The sequence below is a fragment of the Haliaeetus albicilla genome, chromosome 30 (genome assembly GCF_947461875.1).
Source record: "Haliaeetus albicilla chromosome 30, bHalAlb1.1, whole genome shotgun sequence".
NCBI classification, from domain to species: Eukaryota; Metazoa; Chordata; class Aves; order Accipitriformes; family Accipitridae; genus Haliaeetus; species Haliaeetus albicilla.
The window spans coordinates 1399959-1417000 of NC_091512.1; the positions used below are offsets into that span (position 1 = coordinate 1399959).

The window sequence follows — 17042 nt, forward strand, 5'->3', positions numbered from 1 at the left end:
GCAGCGGTAAGCAGGCCAGGTCTACCTCACCCGCCTGGGGACGGAGGCCTGGTCTACCCCGTCTGCACGGGTAGTGATGCCAGGCCAAGCCCGGAGCATCAGGTAGGGAGGCCAGGCCTACCCCACAGAGTCAGGTAGGGAGGACAGGTCTACACCCGCGCACCCGTAGGGACAGCAGGTTTACCACAGAGTCCCAGTAGGGGTATGGGTACTACTCCGTAGCATCAGGTAGGGGTACTGGTACTACTCTGGATCATCAGGTGGGGATGCCAGGCCAAGCGCAGAGCATAAGGTAGGGAGGCCAGGTCTAGCCTGGAGCGCCAGTAGGGACATCAGGTGTACCTGGGGGTACAAGTAGGGGTAACGGTACTACCCTGGAGTACCTGTACAGGTAACAGTACTACCACGCAGGATCAGGTAGGGATGCCAGGCCTAGCCTGGAGTATCAGGTAGAGAGGCCATGCCTACCCCAGAGGGTCAGGTAGGGAAGCCAGGTCTACCCCACCTGCGTGGGTAGGGAAGCCAGTTCTACCCCACCCTTGCCAGTAGGGAGGCCAGGTCTACCCTATCTGCATGGGTAGGGAGGCCAATTCTTACCTTGCCCTTGCCAGTAGGGAGGCCAGGTTTACCCTGCCCTTGCTGGTAGGGAGGCTAGGTCTACCCCTCCTGCATGTGTAGGGAGGCCTGGTCTACCCCGTCCATGCAGGTAGGGATGCCAGATCTACCCTGGAGCATCAGGTAGGGATACCAGGCCGAGCCCAGAGCATCAGGTAAGGAGGCCAGGTCTACCCCGGAGCACCAGTAGGGACAGCAGGTGTACCCCGGAGTAGCAGTGGGGGTACCTGTACTACCCCGGAATACCAGTAGGGGTACCGGTAATACCCCGGAGCGTCTGGTAGAGACGCCAGTCTGAGCCCGGAGCATGAGTTAGGGAGGCCAGGTCTACCCCGGAGGGTCAGATAGGGAGGATGGGTCTACACCCACATGTCCTTGTGGACAGCAGGTGTGCCCCGGAGTACCAATACTACTGCACAGGATCAGGTAGGGATGCCAGGCCTACCCCCGATGGTCAGGTAGGGAGGCCAGTTGTACTGCGCCCACGCCGGCAGGGTGGCCGGGTCCACCCACCATTGTTGGTATGGAGGCCTGGTCTACCCCATCCACATGGGTAGGGAGGCCAGTTCTACCATGTCTGCGTGCATAGGGAGGCCAGGTCTACCCTGCCCATGCTGGCTGGGAGGCCTGGTCTACCCCATTTGCGCAGGTTGGAAAGCCAGACCTACCCCGGAGCATCAGGTAGGGACACCAGGCCTACCCCAGAGGGTCAGGTAGGGAGGGCGTGTCTACCCCCGCAAGCTCGTAGGGACAGCAGGTGTACCCCAGAGTACCAGTAGGGCTACCGGTACTACACCGGAGTACCAGTAGGGGTAACGGTACTACCCCGAAGGATCAGGTAGGCAGGCAAGGTCTACCCCACCCTCGTGGGTAGGGAGGCCAGGTCTACCCCGCCCGCATAGGTAGAAAGGCCAGGTCGACCCCACGCTTGCCAATAAGGACACCAGGTCTACCCTGCTAGCGCTGGTAGGGAGGCCAGGTCTACCTTGCCCATGCCCGTAAGGGAGGCCTGGTCTAGCCCGGAGCGCCAGTAGGGACAGCAGGTGTACCCCGGGATACAAGTAGGGGTACTGGTGCTACCCTGGAGTACCAGTAGGGGTAATGATACTACTCCGGAGAATGAGGTAGGGATGCCAGACCTACCCCCGATGGTCAGGTATGGAGGCCAGTTGTACTGCACCCATGCCGGCAGGGAGGCTGGGTCTACCCGCCATTACCAGTATGGATGCCTGTTCTACCCTGACCGCTCAGCTAGGGAGGCCAGGTCTGCCCCGCTGGCAACAGACGGGAGGCCAGGTCTACCCAGCCCGCACGGATAGGGAGCCCAAGTCTACCCCACCCACGCGGTTAGGGAGTCCAGGTCTACCCCGTCTGCGCTGTTAGGGAGGCCAAGTCTACCCCACTGTCAGCAGTTGGGAAGCCAGGTTACCCCGCCCTTGCCAGTAGTGAAACCTGGTGTACCCCGCCACTCGGGTATGGAGGCCAGGTGTACCCCGCCCTTACTGGTAGGGAGGCCTGTTCTACCCTGACCACTCAGTTAGGGAGGCCAGGTCTACCCTGTCCTTGCCTGTAGGGAAGCCAGGTCTACCCATCATCGCAGCAGTGAGGGCATTTTTACACCACCAGCGCCAGTAGGGAAGCCAGATATAATTTGCCTGCACAATTAAGGAGGCCTGGTCTACCCTGACCGGGCAGTTTGGGAGGCCTGGTGTGCCCAGCCCGCAGGGATAGGGAGGCCAAATCCATACCGACCGCTCAGGTAGGGAGACCAGGTCTACCCCACCCACAAAGTTAGGGAGGCAGGTCTACCCCACCGGTGCCGACAGGCAGGCAAGTTCTACCCAGCCCTTGACCGTAGGGAGGCCTGGTCTACCCCACCCGCGTGGGTAGGGAGACCTGGTGTTCCCAACCCGCGCGGTAGGAGAGGCAAGGTCTACCCCACTGGCGCCAGTAGCGAGGCCAAGTCTAGCCAGCCCACACGGGTAGGGAGGCCAGGTCCACCCCGCCAGAGCAGTTAGGGAGGCCTGCTCTAACACACCCGCACGGTTATGGAGGCCACATCTACCTGGCCCACGCAGATATGGAGGCCCAGTCTACCCCACCAGCACTAGGTGGGAGGCCAGGTTTACACTGCCCGCTTGGCTAGGGAGGTCAGGTCTACCCCACCCATGCGGTTAGGGAAGCCTGGTCTACCCCAATGGCACAGCTATGGATGCCTGGTCTACCCCGACTGCTCGGCTAGGGAGGCCAGGTCTGCCCCACTGGCGCCGGATGGGAGGCCAGGTCTACCGAGCCCGTGCGGGTAGGGAGGCCATATCTACCCTGCCCGTGTGGTTACAGAGGCCTTGTCTACCCCACCCGTGCGGGTAGGGAGGCCAGGTGTACCCCACTCACGCTGTTATGGAGGCCAGGTCTAGCCGGACCGCGCGGATTGGGAGGCCAGGTTTACTCCCCCCGCGTGGTTAGGGTGGCCAGGTCTACCCCACCAATGCCAGTTGGGAGCCTAGGCCTACCCTGCCCACGCATTTAGGGAGGCCAGGTTTACCCCACCAGAGCGGTTAGGGAGGCCTGCTCTAACACACCCACGTGGTTACGGAGGCCAGGTCTACCCGGCCTACGCAGATATGGAGGCCAGGTCTACCCCATCATCACTTGTGGGGAGGCCTTGTTTACACTGCCCACTTGGCTAGGGATCCTGGTCTACCCCACCGGCGCTAGTCAGGAGGGCAGGTCTACCTTGCCCGCCTGGTTAGGGATGCCAGGTCTACTCCACCGGCGCCAGTAGAGAGGCCAGGTCTACCTGGCCCATGCAGTTAGGGAGGCCTGGTCTACCCCATGCGCATGGGTAGGGAGGCCAGGTCTATCCCACCAGCGCAGGTCTACCCTGCCCGCGATGGTAGTGATACCAGATCTACCCGGCCCGTGCGGTTCGATAGGCCTTGTCTACCCCTCCTGCGTGGGTAGTGAGGCCCTGTGTACCCTGCTCGCGCTGTTAGGGAGCCCAGGCCTAACGAACCGGCACCGGTAGGAAGGCCAGGTCTACCACACTGGTGCCAGCAGTGAGGCCAGGTCTACCCCGCCCTTGCCAGTAGGGAGACCTGGTCTACCTTGCCTGCTCGGCTAGGGAGGCCAGGTCTACCCTGTCCTTGCCAGTAGGGAGGCCAGATCTACCCCACCAGCGCCGGTAGGGAGGCAAGGTCTACCCAGCCTGCGCGGGTAGGGAGGCCGGTTCTACCCCACCCACGCAATTAGGTAAGCCAGGTTACCCCATCCTTGCCGGTAGTGAGACCTGGTCTACCCGACCACTCGGCTAGGGAGTCCGGGTCTACCCTTCTGGCGCTGCTGGGGAGCTCAGGTCTACCCCATTGGCGTTGGTCGGGAGGCCTGGTGTACCCCACCCGCATAGTTAGGGAGGCTAGTTCTACTCCACCCGTGCGGTTAGGGAGACCTGGTCTACCCCACCCACGCGGTTAACAGGGCCAGGTCTACCCCACTGGCGCTGGTTGGGAGGGCAGGTCTACCTTGCCTGCGCGGTTAGGGATGCCAGGTCTACCCCACCAGTGCCAGTAGAGAGGCCAAGTCTACCTGGCCCATGCGGTTAGGGAGGCCTGGTCTACCCCATGCGCATGGGTAGGGAGGCCAGGTCTATCCCACCGGTGTGGGAAGGGAGGCCAAATCCTCACCGCCCACTCCGGTAGGGAGACAAGGTCTACCTCCCCCGCGCTGTTTGGGAGGCCATGTTTACCAGATTGGCACTGGTCATGAGGCCTAGTCTACCCCACCCGCGTAGTTAGGGAGGCCAGGTCTACCCCGCTTGCGCGGTTAGGGAGGCTTGGTGTAACCCTTCCGCGCGGGTAGGAAGGCCATGTCTATCCCACTCGCGCTGTTAGGGAGCCCGGTTCTACCCCATTGGCGCCGGTCGGGAGGCCTTGTCTACCCCACCTGCGCGGTATAGGGAGGCCAAGTCTACCCCACCGGCGCCAGTCAGGAAGCCAGGTTACCCCGCCCTTGCCTGTAGGAAGACCTAGTTTACCCCACCGCTCAGCTATGGAGCCCAGGTCAACCCTGCCCTTACCAGTATGGAGGCCCGGTCTACCCTGCCCGCTCGTCCTGGGAGGCTACGTCAAGCCACCGGCGCCAGCAGGGAGGCCAAGTCTACCCTGTCCTTGCTGGTAGGGAGGCCAGGTCTACCCCACCGGTGCAGCAGTGAAGCCAGGTCTACCCCACTGGCGCCTGTAGGGAGGCCTGTTGTGCCCCACCCAGCGGGGTATGGAGGCCAGGGGTACCACACCGGTGCCAGTGGGAGGCCTGGTCTACCCCACCCGCACGTTTAGGGATGCCAGGTCTACCCTACCGGTGCCAGTAGGGAGGCCATGTCTACCCGCCTGCATGGTTAGGGAGGCCAGGTCAAACCACCAGCACCGGCACAGAGGCCAGGTCTACCCCGTCCTTGCCAGTGCCGGTAGGGAGGCCAAATCCACACCGCCCACTCGGGTAGAGAGACAAGGTCCACCCCACCCGTGCAGTTAGCGAGGCCTGGTCTACTCCACCCCCGCAGGTAGGGAGCCCAGGTCTACTCCGACCACGTAGTGCGGGAGGCCTGGACTGCCCCAACGGCAGTGGTAGGGAGGCCAGGTCTCCCCTGCCCATGCGGTTAGGGAGGCCAAGTCTAGCGCACCAGCGCCGGTAGGAAGTCGAGGTCTACCTTGTCCACGCGTTTAGGGAGGACTGGTCTACCCTGCCCGCGCTGTTACAGAGGCCAGGTCTACCCAGCTGGCACCAGTCGGGAGGCCAGGTCTACCCCGCCCTTGCTGGTAGAGAGACCTGGTCTACCCTTCCCGCTCGGCTAGGGAGGCCAGGTCTACCCCATCCTTGCCAGTACAGAGGCCAGGTCTACCCTGCCAGCGAAGCAGCAAGCGATGTCTACCACACCAGCGCCTAAACAGAGGCCAGGTCTACCCAGCCCATGTGCTTAGAGAGGCCAGGTCTACCCCACCGGCGCCAGTAGGTAGGCCAGGTCCACCCTGCCGGCGTGGTTAGGGAGGCCAGGTCCAACCAGCCACTTGTGTAGGGAGGCCAGGTCTACTCCACCCACGCGGGTAGGGAGGCCATGTCTACACGGCCCGTGCGGATAGGGAGGCCATATCTACCCCACTGGCGCCAGTTGGGGTGCCAGGTCTAGCCCACCCGCATGGTATAGGGAGGCCAGGTCTACCCCACGGCACCGGTCGGGAAGGCAGGTTACCCTGCCCTTGCCGGTAGTGAGACCTGGTCTACGCCGCCACTCAGCTAGGGAGGCCAGGTCTAGCCCATCCTTGCGGTAGGCAGGCAAGGTCTACCCCATCGTAGCAGCAGGGAGTCCAGTTCTACCCTACCAGCGCCTGTAGGGAGGCCAGGTCTACTCTGCCCGCACAGTTAGGGAGGCCTGGTCTACATCATCTGCTTGGTTAGGGAGGCCAGGTCTACTCTGCCCGCGCGGTAAGGGAGGCCTTGTCTAACCCACCCGCGTGGGTAGAGAAGCCAGTTCTACCCCACTCCCACCAGTAGGGAGGCCTGGTCTACACTTCCTGCGCAGGTAGGGAGGCCTAGTCTACCCCACCCGTGCAGTTAGGGGGGCCTGGTCTACCCCAGCGGCGCAGGTCGGGAGGCCAGGACTACCCCGCCCATGAGATTAGGGAGGCCAGGTCTACCCCGCCCATGTGGGTAGGGAGGCCAAGTCTACTCCGCCTGCGCGGTTAGGGAGGCATTGTCCAACACACCCACGTGTCTAGGGAGGCCATGTCTACCCCGTTCACACTGTTATGGAGTCCAGGTCTACCCCATTGGCGCCGGTTTGGGAGGCCTGGTCTACCTTGCCCGTATGGTTAGGAAGGATTGTTCTACCCGACCCGCGCAGGTAGGGCTGCCAGGTCTACCCCAACCGTGCGGTTCGGGAGGCCTGGTCTACCCCATCCGCACGGGTAAGGAGGCCAGGTCTACCCCGCTTGCATGGCTAGGGAGGCCAGGTCTACCCCGCTCTCGCGGTCAGGGAGGCCTGGTCTACCCCATGGGAGCCAGTCGGGAAGTCAGCTCTACCCCACATGTGCGGTTAGGTAGGCCAGGTCTAGCCAACTGGCCCCAGTAGGGAGTCTAGGTCTACCCCACCCACATGGGTAGGGAGGCCAGGTCTACCCCACCAGCTCGATTCAGGAGGCCAGGTCTACCCCACCGGCGTGATTATGGTGACCTGGTGTTCCCCATCCGTGCAGTTAGGTTGGCAAGTGTGGGAGCATAATCATGGACTCAACAACAGATCAATATAATCATAGTTCAAGACCCTTTACTAGAGCATCAGACATCATTTTATACATTGGTTACATCTGTACATGCGCTTAGCTATTTTACTATTGGTTACACACAATATTCACGCGCTGTCCACGCGCCTAGTTACACTTAATGATTGTTATATCAACACTGTACACACGCATAAACATAGGACATAATTGATTATACTAACTAAAACATGCGAAACTTGTCTCAGTCTAATTGGTCAAGATAAACTGCCAAATTGAGGTTCTTTGTGCCAAATTCACTTTATCGTGGAATGCACACCTGTGTTCTTCTAATTGGCATCTTTCTTTTTTTGTCTTCTTGTTTATTTTGTTCAAGGCCTTCTAAAGGCGTCTGGACTGCTCTTGTGACCATTAGCTAAATATGTGTCCACAGGCAAGGTCTACCCTGCACGTGCAGTTAGGGATGCCAGGTCTAGCACACCGGCCCCAGTAGTTATGGGGCCATACCGCGCGGTATAGGGAGGCAAGGTCTACCCCACCAACACCGGTCAGGAAGCCAGGCTACCCCGTCCTTGCCGGTAGTGAGACGTGGTCTACCCCACCGCTCAGGTATGGAAGCCAGGACTACCCCGCCCTTGCCGGAAGGGAGGCCTGGTCTGCCTTTCTGGAGCCAGCAGGGAGGCCAGGTCTACCCTGCCCTTGCCGGTAGGGAGGCCATGTCTACCCTGCCCGCACGGTTAGGAAGGCCTGGTCTACCCCACCGGCACCGTTCGGGAGGCCAGGTCTACCTGACTGGTGCCGGTAGGGAGGCCAAATCTACCCCGCCCACTCAGGTAGGGAGACCAGTTCTACCCCACCGGTGCCAGTCGGCAGGCCAGGTCTAACCCATCAGCACCCGACGGGAGGCCAGATCTACACCGTTAGTGCAGTTAGGGAGGCCAAGTTTACCCCGCCCACTTGGGTAGGGAGACCAGGTCTACCCCGCCTGTGCAGTTAGGGAGGCAAGGTCTACCACACCCGCTCGGTTAGGGAGTCCTGGTCTACCATGCCCGCTCGGCTATGGAGGCCAGGTCTACGCTGCCAGTGCCGGCAGGGAGGCCAGGTCTACCCCACCCGCGTGGTTTGGGAGGCCTGGTCTATCCAACCAGTGCCGTTCGGGAGGCCAGGTCTATCCCGCCCACTCGGCTAGGTAGGCCACGTCTACCCTGCCCTTGCCGGTAGGGATGCCATGTCTATGCCACCCGCATGGATAGGCAGGCCAGGCCTACCCCGCCCGCGCGGTTAGGGAGGCCAGGTCTATTCCACCGGCGCCGGTTGGAAGGCCAATTCTACGCCGCTTGCACGGTTTGGGAGTCCCGGTCTGTGGAGGACCTCCGGTTGACCAAGGGGCCTGGGGAGGATATTGACTTTGACAAGATTAAAGTGTTCCCGTGAGAGAACAAGAAAGGATGAGAAGCGTGCCTGGGAAACTAAGTTTAAGGAATGTATTGACTATTTGCAGTTGTGATAAGAAGCCTGAAAAAGCCACCCAATGAGGGGTGAGAAAAACAACTTCTGACAACTTTTTGACCAATAAGGGACAGACATATGTACAAGGTAACAAGTATAATGGGTATAAATTTGCTGGCTTGTAGTAATAAAAAAAACCCTTCTTTGCTTCTACTATTAGAATGCATACTTCCCGTTTGTCCATCTCGACCGTGACAATTGGTGACCCCGACGTGATGCTGTAAATAATGCTTGTGACTGCGAGGAGAGCAGTGGAGTTGGAGCCCGGCATAGCTTGAGAGCAGCGGGAAGACCTTCTAGCCTGGACCAATACTTGACTCCTGGAGATACACAGGTGAGCTGCCGGGAACATGGGCAGAACCCTCAGTAAAGAGGACGCCAGAATTGTAAATATGTGGAAAGTAATATTGCAAAAGAGAGGACTTAAAGTAGAACAGTTGATGTTGCAAAAAATGCTCTTATGAGGCAAGCAACACGGATATAAAGCAGATAGAGTGACTGCATTTAGTGTGCCTGTGTGGCAAGGACTTGGGGACAAGCTGTTTGACAGTGCATCCTGAGGGTCTAAGGAGGCAGCCAGCCTCCTGACGACATGGCGCCAGCTCCCTGAAACCATCCAAGACATTAAAGAACAAAGGGATAGGATGAAGGAGCGAGACATCCCTATCGTGGGGGGAGGGCAGTCCTCTCCCACAGAGGACGTGCGGTCTGTTGCCCAGTCCTCTGACAAGCGTGCGGGGCAGCCAAAGCCACAGGGCTGACAAAAGAACCCTTTCGTTGATGACTCTGATGATGAGCGGCCCTCAGGATATCCTCGGACTATTGAAGATAGAACATAAAAGCGGCCCCAGGACTTGCTTCCTGGTAGTGACATATGCCCCGCTGAAACGGCAGGGGCGCCGGTTAACCCTCCCGCCCCCCTCTTGCCACCTGATTCAGAGGATCAAGAAGGGATGAATAGCCACCCCCCTAGGCATGGGGAGGGGAACAGGGGACCTCATGCCTGTACCCCCCTCTGCCAGCCGAAACATCAGAGGATTGGGATGATCCCATGGACAATAATATGGGGGATCCTGAACCTGGGGGGTCTGCGGGAACACCAAAGGAGGGACAATTACAGGGAGGCTAGCGTTGCCGAGGATAGCCCTGGGTCCTTCTGCCGACTCGAATTACTGTCAGTCCCCACAACCCACTGAAATTCTGGCAGCAGGTGACAGCTCGAGCTCTGTAAGAAGGAAATTGGGACCTATCCGAGCAAATTAACGTTCCTGTAACAGCAGGCAACTCCGGTGAAATGAATTTAAGGGGGACTGGGGCTATGGCTTTCCCAGTGGTACGGGGTGATCCAGGACAAGGAATTATGGATGAACATAGACCATATTCGTGGAAAGTTATATGGGATTACAAAAGGCAACTGCCCAATATGGTCCCAACTCCCCCGCAGTTATGCAATTAATACTCCTATTAACTATGGAAGAAATGACACCTTATGATATTGCTCAAATTGCTCAAATTATTTTCCAACCTGTGCAATGTGCCGTTTTTCGTAGTATCTAGACTCAGAGAGCAGAGGCGCAAGCAGTACACAATTTGCAGCTTTCACAAACCGATCCACGTTATGGTAATGGAGCTGATGTTCTGACTGGGACTGGTCAATTTAATAATCCTCAACATCAGGCTCAATGGCATCTGCTTGTATTGGAGCAAGTAAAGACTATTGGTGTAGAAGCTTTGCTCCGAACGGCAGAGCTGGCAGAGCCTAAGGCAAGATATACCATGATTAAACAGGGGGCTAAAGAGCAATTTCTGTCGTTTGTAGAGAAATTGATGGGGGCTATAGAGCAGCAGGTATTTGATGCACATATACGAGAACTACTGGTAAAACAGTTAACCCATGACAATGCTAACACAGATTGTCAAAAGGTGATTGAGATGCTCCCTGGGGATCCAATCCTAGAAGCTATGGTTATGGCTTGTGGGAAGGTGGGCTCTGTTGAACACAAAATGCCTGCATTGGCTACAGCTGTCTGCAATGCGTTATGTCTAATCAGAAATGTTACTGCTGCGGGCAGACTGGACATGTCAAGGCTAACTGTCCCACTAAAAAAGAGAAAAGGAGGACCCAGGCAGGTGGCCATGGGAGCAGCTACATGTCTTAAGTGCGGAAAGCTGGGACACTTTGCAAAGCAATGTAAATCTAAACTTCATGCTAACGGTCAACTCCTCCAGTCGGGAAATGGCAGAAAGAGCACGAAGGGGCGTGTGCAGACACAAATGCCCTACCACTCCAGCAATCCCTTTCTGGTACAAGAGCCAGCGCAGACACTAAAAGCCTTTCTGACAAGTTACGGGGACAAATCCAAGAGGCAGCCAGGATGGAGGTATGCACTGCCCACACAGTAACTTTATCTACCCAAGGAGTGCATAAAGTGCCCCTGGAAGCCTGGGGACCAATTGGTAAAGGATTAAGTGCCTTACTAATAGGACGATCCAGTAGTACTTTGCAAGGGTTAATGGTGCATGTGGGAGTTATTGATGCTGATTATCACAGGCAAATATGTGCAATGGTATCTACTGCAACCCCTCCAGTCACTATGAAAGGAGGCACATGAATTGCTCAACTCCTACCATTTATGAGCTATGTGCCTGCGACAGAACAGGGAATTTGTGGTACTCAAGGTTTTGGGTCCACTGGAAAGCCGCGGGTATGTTGGTCGCAATGCATTACGGAAAGCAAGCCAGAAATGACCTGTACCCTCACTATGGCAAATGCATCCCCACCACAGATAAAATTGGTAGGTTTGCTGGACTCTGGGGCTGATATGACCATCATAGCACAGTGTAACTGCCCCCCCACGCCCCGTGGCCATTGGTTGTAAATGAGGAAGGAGTGTTGGGTGTAGGTGGAGTTTCAAATAGTTTTGTTGCAGCAAAACCTGTGCTAATAAGCAACCCAGAGGGACAGAAAGCCACTGTGAGGCCATATGTCACCACTTTGCCACTTAACTTATGGGGTCGAGATGTGTTGGATCAATGGGGGGGTGCGTCTTACCACGGATTTTTCATAGGGGCCACTGTGCTGCAGGGCATGGAGCGCCTGACACTGGCACTGACCTGGTTAACAGATAAACCAGTGTGGGTGGATCAGTGGCCCCTCAATCAAGAAAAACTCCTCGCCTTGAAATCTTTAGTTACAGAACAATTGGCCGCAGGACATATTGAGGCCTCTCATAGCCCATGGAACACACCACTGTTTGTGATCAAAAAGAAATGTGGAAAATGGAGGCTATTGCATGATTTACAAAAGATTAACAAGGTAATAGCAACCATGGGGGCATTGCAGTCAGGGTTACCTTCTCCAACTATGATTCCAACGCAATGAGAAATTATTGTAATGGACTTAAAAGATTGTTTTTTTACCACCTCTTTAGCCGCACCTGATATGGAGAAGTTTGCTTTCACTGTACCCTCAGTGAACAACAGTGAGCCGGTGAAAACGTATCGTTGGAAAGTTTTGCCTCAGGGAATGAAAAATTCTCCCACCGTTTGTCAGTGGACTGCGGCAAAGGCCTTAAGTCCATCTCAACAGATGTTAAGCAAAATGGAAGTCACAGCACGTGATTCACTACAGCGATTAGGCCTAGTTATTGCACCTGAAAAGGTACAGCGTCAACAGCCGTGGCTGTATTTGGGTACGAAAATATCAAATCAGACGGTCGCACCACAACCCATTCAGTTACAATTGGAGATAAAAACTTTGAATGATGTACAAAAATTGGCCGGAGCGATCAGTTGGGTTCGACCCTATTTAGGGTTGCCATCGTCGAAATTACAGCCACTTTTGGATTTATTGAAGGGTGATACAGATATTGCTGCACAATGGGCATTAACCCCTGAGGCAAAACAAGTAATTACAGAAGCAGAGCAAGCAATTGTGCATAGACATGTGTGGAGAATTGATCTGACAGTTTCAATTCAGGTTTTTGTGTTAATAGACAAATCGGTAACTTTTGCCATAATCGCACAATGGAATTCTGATTGGCTGGATCCATTGCGTGTGTTAGAATGGGACTTCTTACCATTCAGAACAAACAAAATCGCCCCAGGTCTTTTTGAGCTTTTAGCCCAAATTATCATAAAGACCCGAGTTTGATGTATGGAATTGATAGCCAGGGACTCGGAATGTATCACTGTGCCTGTTAAAACCGATTATTTTGAATGGTGTCTCGCTAATAGCTCAGCATTGCAAGCAGCCTTGGTAAATTATACTGGGCAAATTGGGTATCATCTTCCCTCTCATCTGTTAATTAAATTGGGAAGTCAAATACACTTTGCACAGAAGCAACTAAGTCAATCAGAGCCGGTGATTGGTCCCACGGTGTTCACTGACAGTTCAGGAAAAACAGGAAAAGCAGCCATCGTGTGGCATGATGGCCAGCAATGACAACAGAAGATAGAACAGCAAGAAGGCTCCCCCAAGTTGTAGAACTTCGAGCAAAGGTGATGGTGTTTCAACATTTTCCAGATCCTGTAAACGTTGTCACGGATTCAGCTTATGTGGCGGGTTTGGTTCAAAGATTGGATAAGGCTGTGCTTGGTCAGGTGGGAAATGAAAAGTTATTTGGCGTGTTGAAGCTGTTACGGATGGAGATTCAGGGACACCACTCCCCATATTATGTCGTGCCTATTAAAAGCCACACAAGCTTGCCTGGTTTTATTGTGGAAGGGGATGCTCGTGCAGATGCTCTCGTATCGGGGGTGGCAATAGGTCCAGTACCAAATGTGAGACAACAGGCGATCGAAGCTCATTGTTTTTTTCATCAAGGACATCGGGCCTTAAAGCAGCAGTTTCGATTGTCGAACTCTGAGGCTCGTGCCCTGACTGTCAGGGCCACCATGTACCTCATTATTATGGAACCAACCCTAGGGGCCTTCGAGCCTTGCAAATCTGGCAGACTGACGTGACACGTATTCCTGAGTTTGGGCGGTTGAAATATGTGCATGTGTCTATTGATACTTTTTCTTCTGTTGTTATTGCCACCGCTCATACAGGTGAAGCTGCCAGGGATGTTATTCGACACTGGCAATGAGCATTTTCTGTGGCTGGTGTACCTCAGCAGATTAAGACTGACAACGGCCCAGCCTATCTTTCCACCAAGGTGACTACCTCTTTGCAGCTTTGGGGAATTACCCGTGTCACCGATATCCCTCATTCTCCCACAGGACAAGGCATTGTAGAGCGCGCCCATGGAACTCTAAAGCGTATGCTTCAAAAACAAAAAGGGGGAATGATGGGTGAGGGCCCGGAGGCTCAACTTAACAAGGCGACTGTCGTGGTTTAACCCCAGCCAGCAACTAAGCACCACGCAGCTGCTCACTCACTCCCCCCCCATCCAGTGGGATGGGGGAGAAAATCAGGAAAAGAAGTAAAACTCCTGGGTTGAGATAAGAACGATTTAATAGAACAGAAAAGAAGAGACTAATAATGATAATGATAACACTAATAAAATGACAACAGTAGTAATAAAAGGATTGAAATGTACAAATGATGCACAGGGCAATCGCTCACCACCCGCCGACCGACACCCAGCCAGTCCCCAAGCGGCGAATCCCTGCCCCCCCCCTTCCCAGTTCCTAAACTAGATGGGACGTCACATGGTATGGAATACACTGTTGGCCAGTTTGGGTCAGGTGCCCTGGCTGGGCATGAGAAGCTGAAAAATCCTTGACTGTAGTCTAAACACTACTGAGCAACAACTGAAAACATCAGTGTTATCAACATTCTTCACATACTGAACTCAAAACATAGCACTGTACCAGCTACTAGGAAGACAGCTAACTACATCCCAGCTGAAACCAGGACAGCGACGTATGTATTAAATTTTTTGTAGGTCACTGATGATGTTCAACAACCACCAATGCTGTGTCATTTTGGGTCATTGACAAGTATATCTGGTGTGACCCCCGGAATTAAGGTTCAGATACGGGACCTGCAGACGGGTCTGCACCTTGTGACTTATTAACCTGGGGTCAAGGTTATGCTTGTGTCTCCACAGATACTGGACCGCAATGGGTGCCGGCACGACTGGTAAAACCCTACTTAGAAGTGTCATCGCCTGCTGCAGTCTCCTCAGAGTAGTGGTTGCAATATGGGTATCATCGCAGCCCAAGATGAACGTATGGGTAATGCTTGCAAATGCTACAGGCCAAGAGGGATGCTGGCTAAGCACGCAAAGCAATGCTACATCACAAGCTCTTTCTGGATTATTGCTAGATATAGATACTATATGCCATGCTACGCTATAAAACAGAGCAGCTATTGATTTTCTATTGTTGGCCCATGGCCACAGCTGTGAAAACCTTAATGGTATGTGTTGTATGAACCTATCAGATCATTCAGTGTCAGTGTCCCAGAGTATCCAACAGCTGCGAAAGGAGGTGCAGAAGGTGACAGAAAATGTTGTGGTTTTGGTGTCGGATGGCTTGTTCTCTCAATGGGGGATTAGAGGGTGGTTAAAGGGAGTATTGAGAACAGGATTATTATTGGCAATTATTATCATTGCATTGAGCATCCTCCCATGTGTGCTGTCCTTGCTGCAAAGGGCCCTGCAGCGGACAATTCCCATGGCATATTTGGTGCAAAAACAAAAAGGGGGAATTGTGGAGGACCTCGGCTGGACCTCGGGGCCTGGGGAAGATATTGGCCCTGGCAAGATTACAGTGTTCCCGTGAGAGAACAAGAAAGAACGAGAAGCATGCCTGGGAAACTAAGTTTAAGGAATATGTTGACCGTTTGCAGTTGTGATAAGGAACCTGAAAAAGTCACCCAATGAGGGGTGAGAAAAACAACTTCTGACAACTTTTTGACCAGTAAGGGACAGACATATGTACAAGGTAACAAGTATAATGGGTATAAATTTGCTGGCTTGTAGTAATAAAAAAAATCCTTCTTTGCTTGTACTGTAAGAATGCGTACTTGTCTGACATGTGGAAACAGACTTCACAATCAGTGAGACTGTAAAGTAGGTATGTTCATTCAGCGCTGGGCAGCATGGGGGGTAGTCCCACTAAAGTCATACGTGCCTGACTCGGCAGCTCGCTTTCAATTTATACAATCAAGTGTTACATATATAGAGAGTTTCACAATACACCTATACATAGGCATGACCTATCCCCGCTTCAAATTAAAATTAGTTCCAAGAAGTCATTTCCCTAAGTTCCTCCCAGCTGCGCCTGCACAGTGCCTCCTTGTGGTGGTCGTCGTGGGTCGTGAAGATGAAGGCTGTATGTCTTCTTCGCGGTGAACTCTTAACCTTCTGTCCCTGCGCAGACTCAGTCACTCCTGGGCATTTATCCAAGTCACAAGGCCGGTCTTGGCTGGTTCTTGGGGTCGACTTCTGCTTCTTATCAGGGACTATCTCCTGTCCTAGCCAGCCTCAACAATGCAAACGTTAAACATCACCTCTCATCCCCCTGGGCCATGTGTACTTCTACTGAAATTCCTTTAACTTCATTGCAAGCTAGATAATTATTAAACAGTTCCTATCTACATCCATATATCTACTATATCTACTAAGGTTCCTTTGGCTCCCCGTCTCATGTCGTTTGTCCGTCTCGACCGCAGCAGGGAGCCATTGCTGGCATTTGTGTCCCAGCTTGTGCCCTTGCAGCAAGCATGAACTGATGCAGAGCGATGTTCGTGTGGGGCCCCAGAGGGATCCCCCTGTGCTCTGTATGTCCCTGCTGATTCCCAGAGAGGAGCAACATAGGTGTTTCATCAATCATTGCAGTGGGGGCCAAGAAACTCTGCTCAGGACAGCATGTGACTAAATAACACTGGTGCCCAGGCACTACAGTGGCTGATCCTCAGCACAGCTTTGTCAGCTGTCCTGGGCACATCAGAGGTCTCGCGGTAACAGACCTCTGGAGGGAGGATGCTGCCATGGAGGCCTCAGCTCCAGGGAGTTTCTCTCCCTGGGCCTGGGGCAATGGTGGCCTCAGATCTGGCAACTGAGGACCAGGTGGAGGAGGTGTATGAGGATGGGAGCAGTCTGTGCACCATCGAGAATGACAAGCAGGAGAGAGAGGGTCTTTGCAGAGACCCCACAGAGGAAAGATCCCAATCTGTGTGGAGCAGGGAAGGAGGGACAGCTGGAGAGCACCCCAGCGGAGCACTGAATGGAGAGTCCTGCCCAGGGGGAGGCTGGGGACTGTTGGTGTTGGAGGAAGGCTCCTTCTTTGCCGCAGATCTGCAGCTACAAGGCAGGGACAGTGCTCTGACAAGAGGTGAAGAAGCAAGCAGGCTGGGGAAGGCTGGAAGGCGGCAGATGGGCTCTGCAAAAATCAAAGGGAGCAACTTATTGCTGAAGCCTGGGATTGAACCAGGGACCTTTAGATCTTCAGTCTAACGCTCTCCCAGCTGAGCTACTTCAGCCCTGCCCCAGCAGCCCTTGTCCCTGTGCCACCCGTGCCAGGCCACAGGCTGACACACAGGAGGAGAGCTCCTCAGGGAGGTTCCCAGGGAAAAGCCATGCCCAGCCCTGGGCAGAGGGGACCTGGCCCCTCCCTGTCTCCAAGGCCAGGTGGGCTCCAGGTTTGGTGGAGGCCAGCTTACACTGGTGTGTGCCAAGATGTGCGTGGGCCTTG

General features: G+C 54.7%; 1 non-coding gene across 1 annotated transcript; it reads right to left on the reverse strand.

Annotated features, from left to right (window-relative positions):
* Positions 1-16757: 16757 nt before the first annotated feature.
* On the reverse strand, positions 16758-16830 carry TRNAF-GAA (transfer RNA phenylalanine (anticodon GAA)). The gene has a single exon. It is a non-coding gene; the product is annotated as a tRNA-Phe (tRNA).
* Positions 16831-17042: the final 212 nt, after the last annotated feature.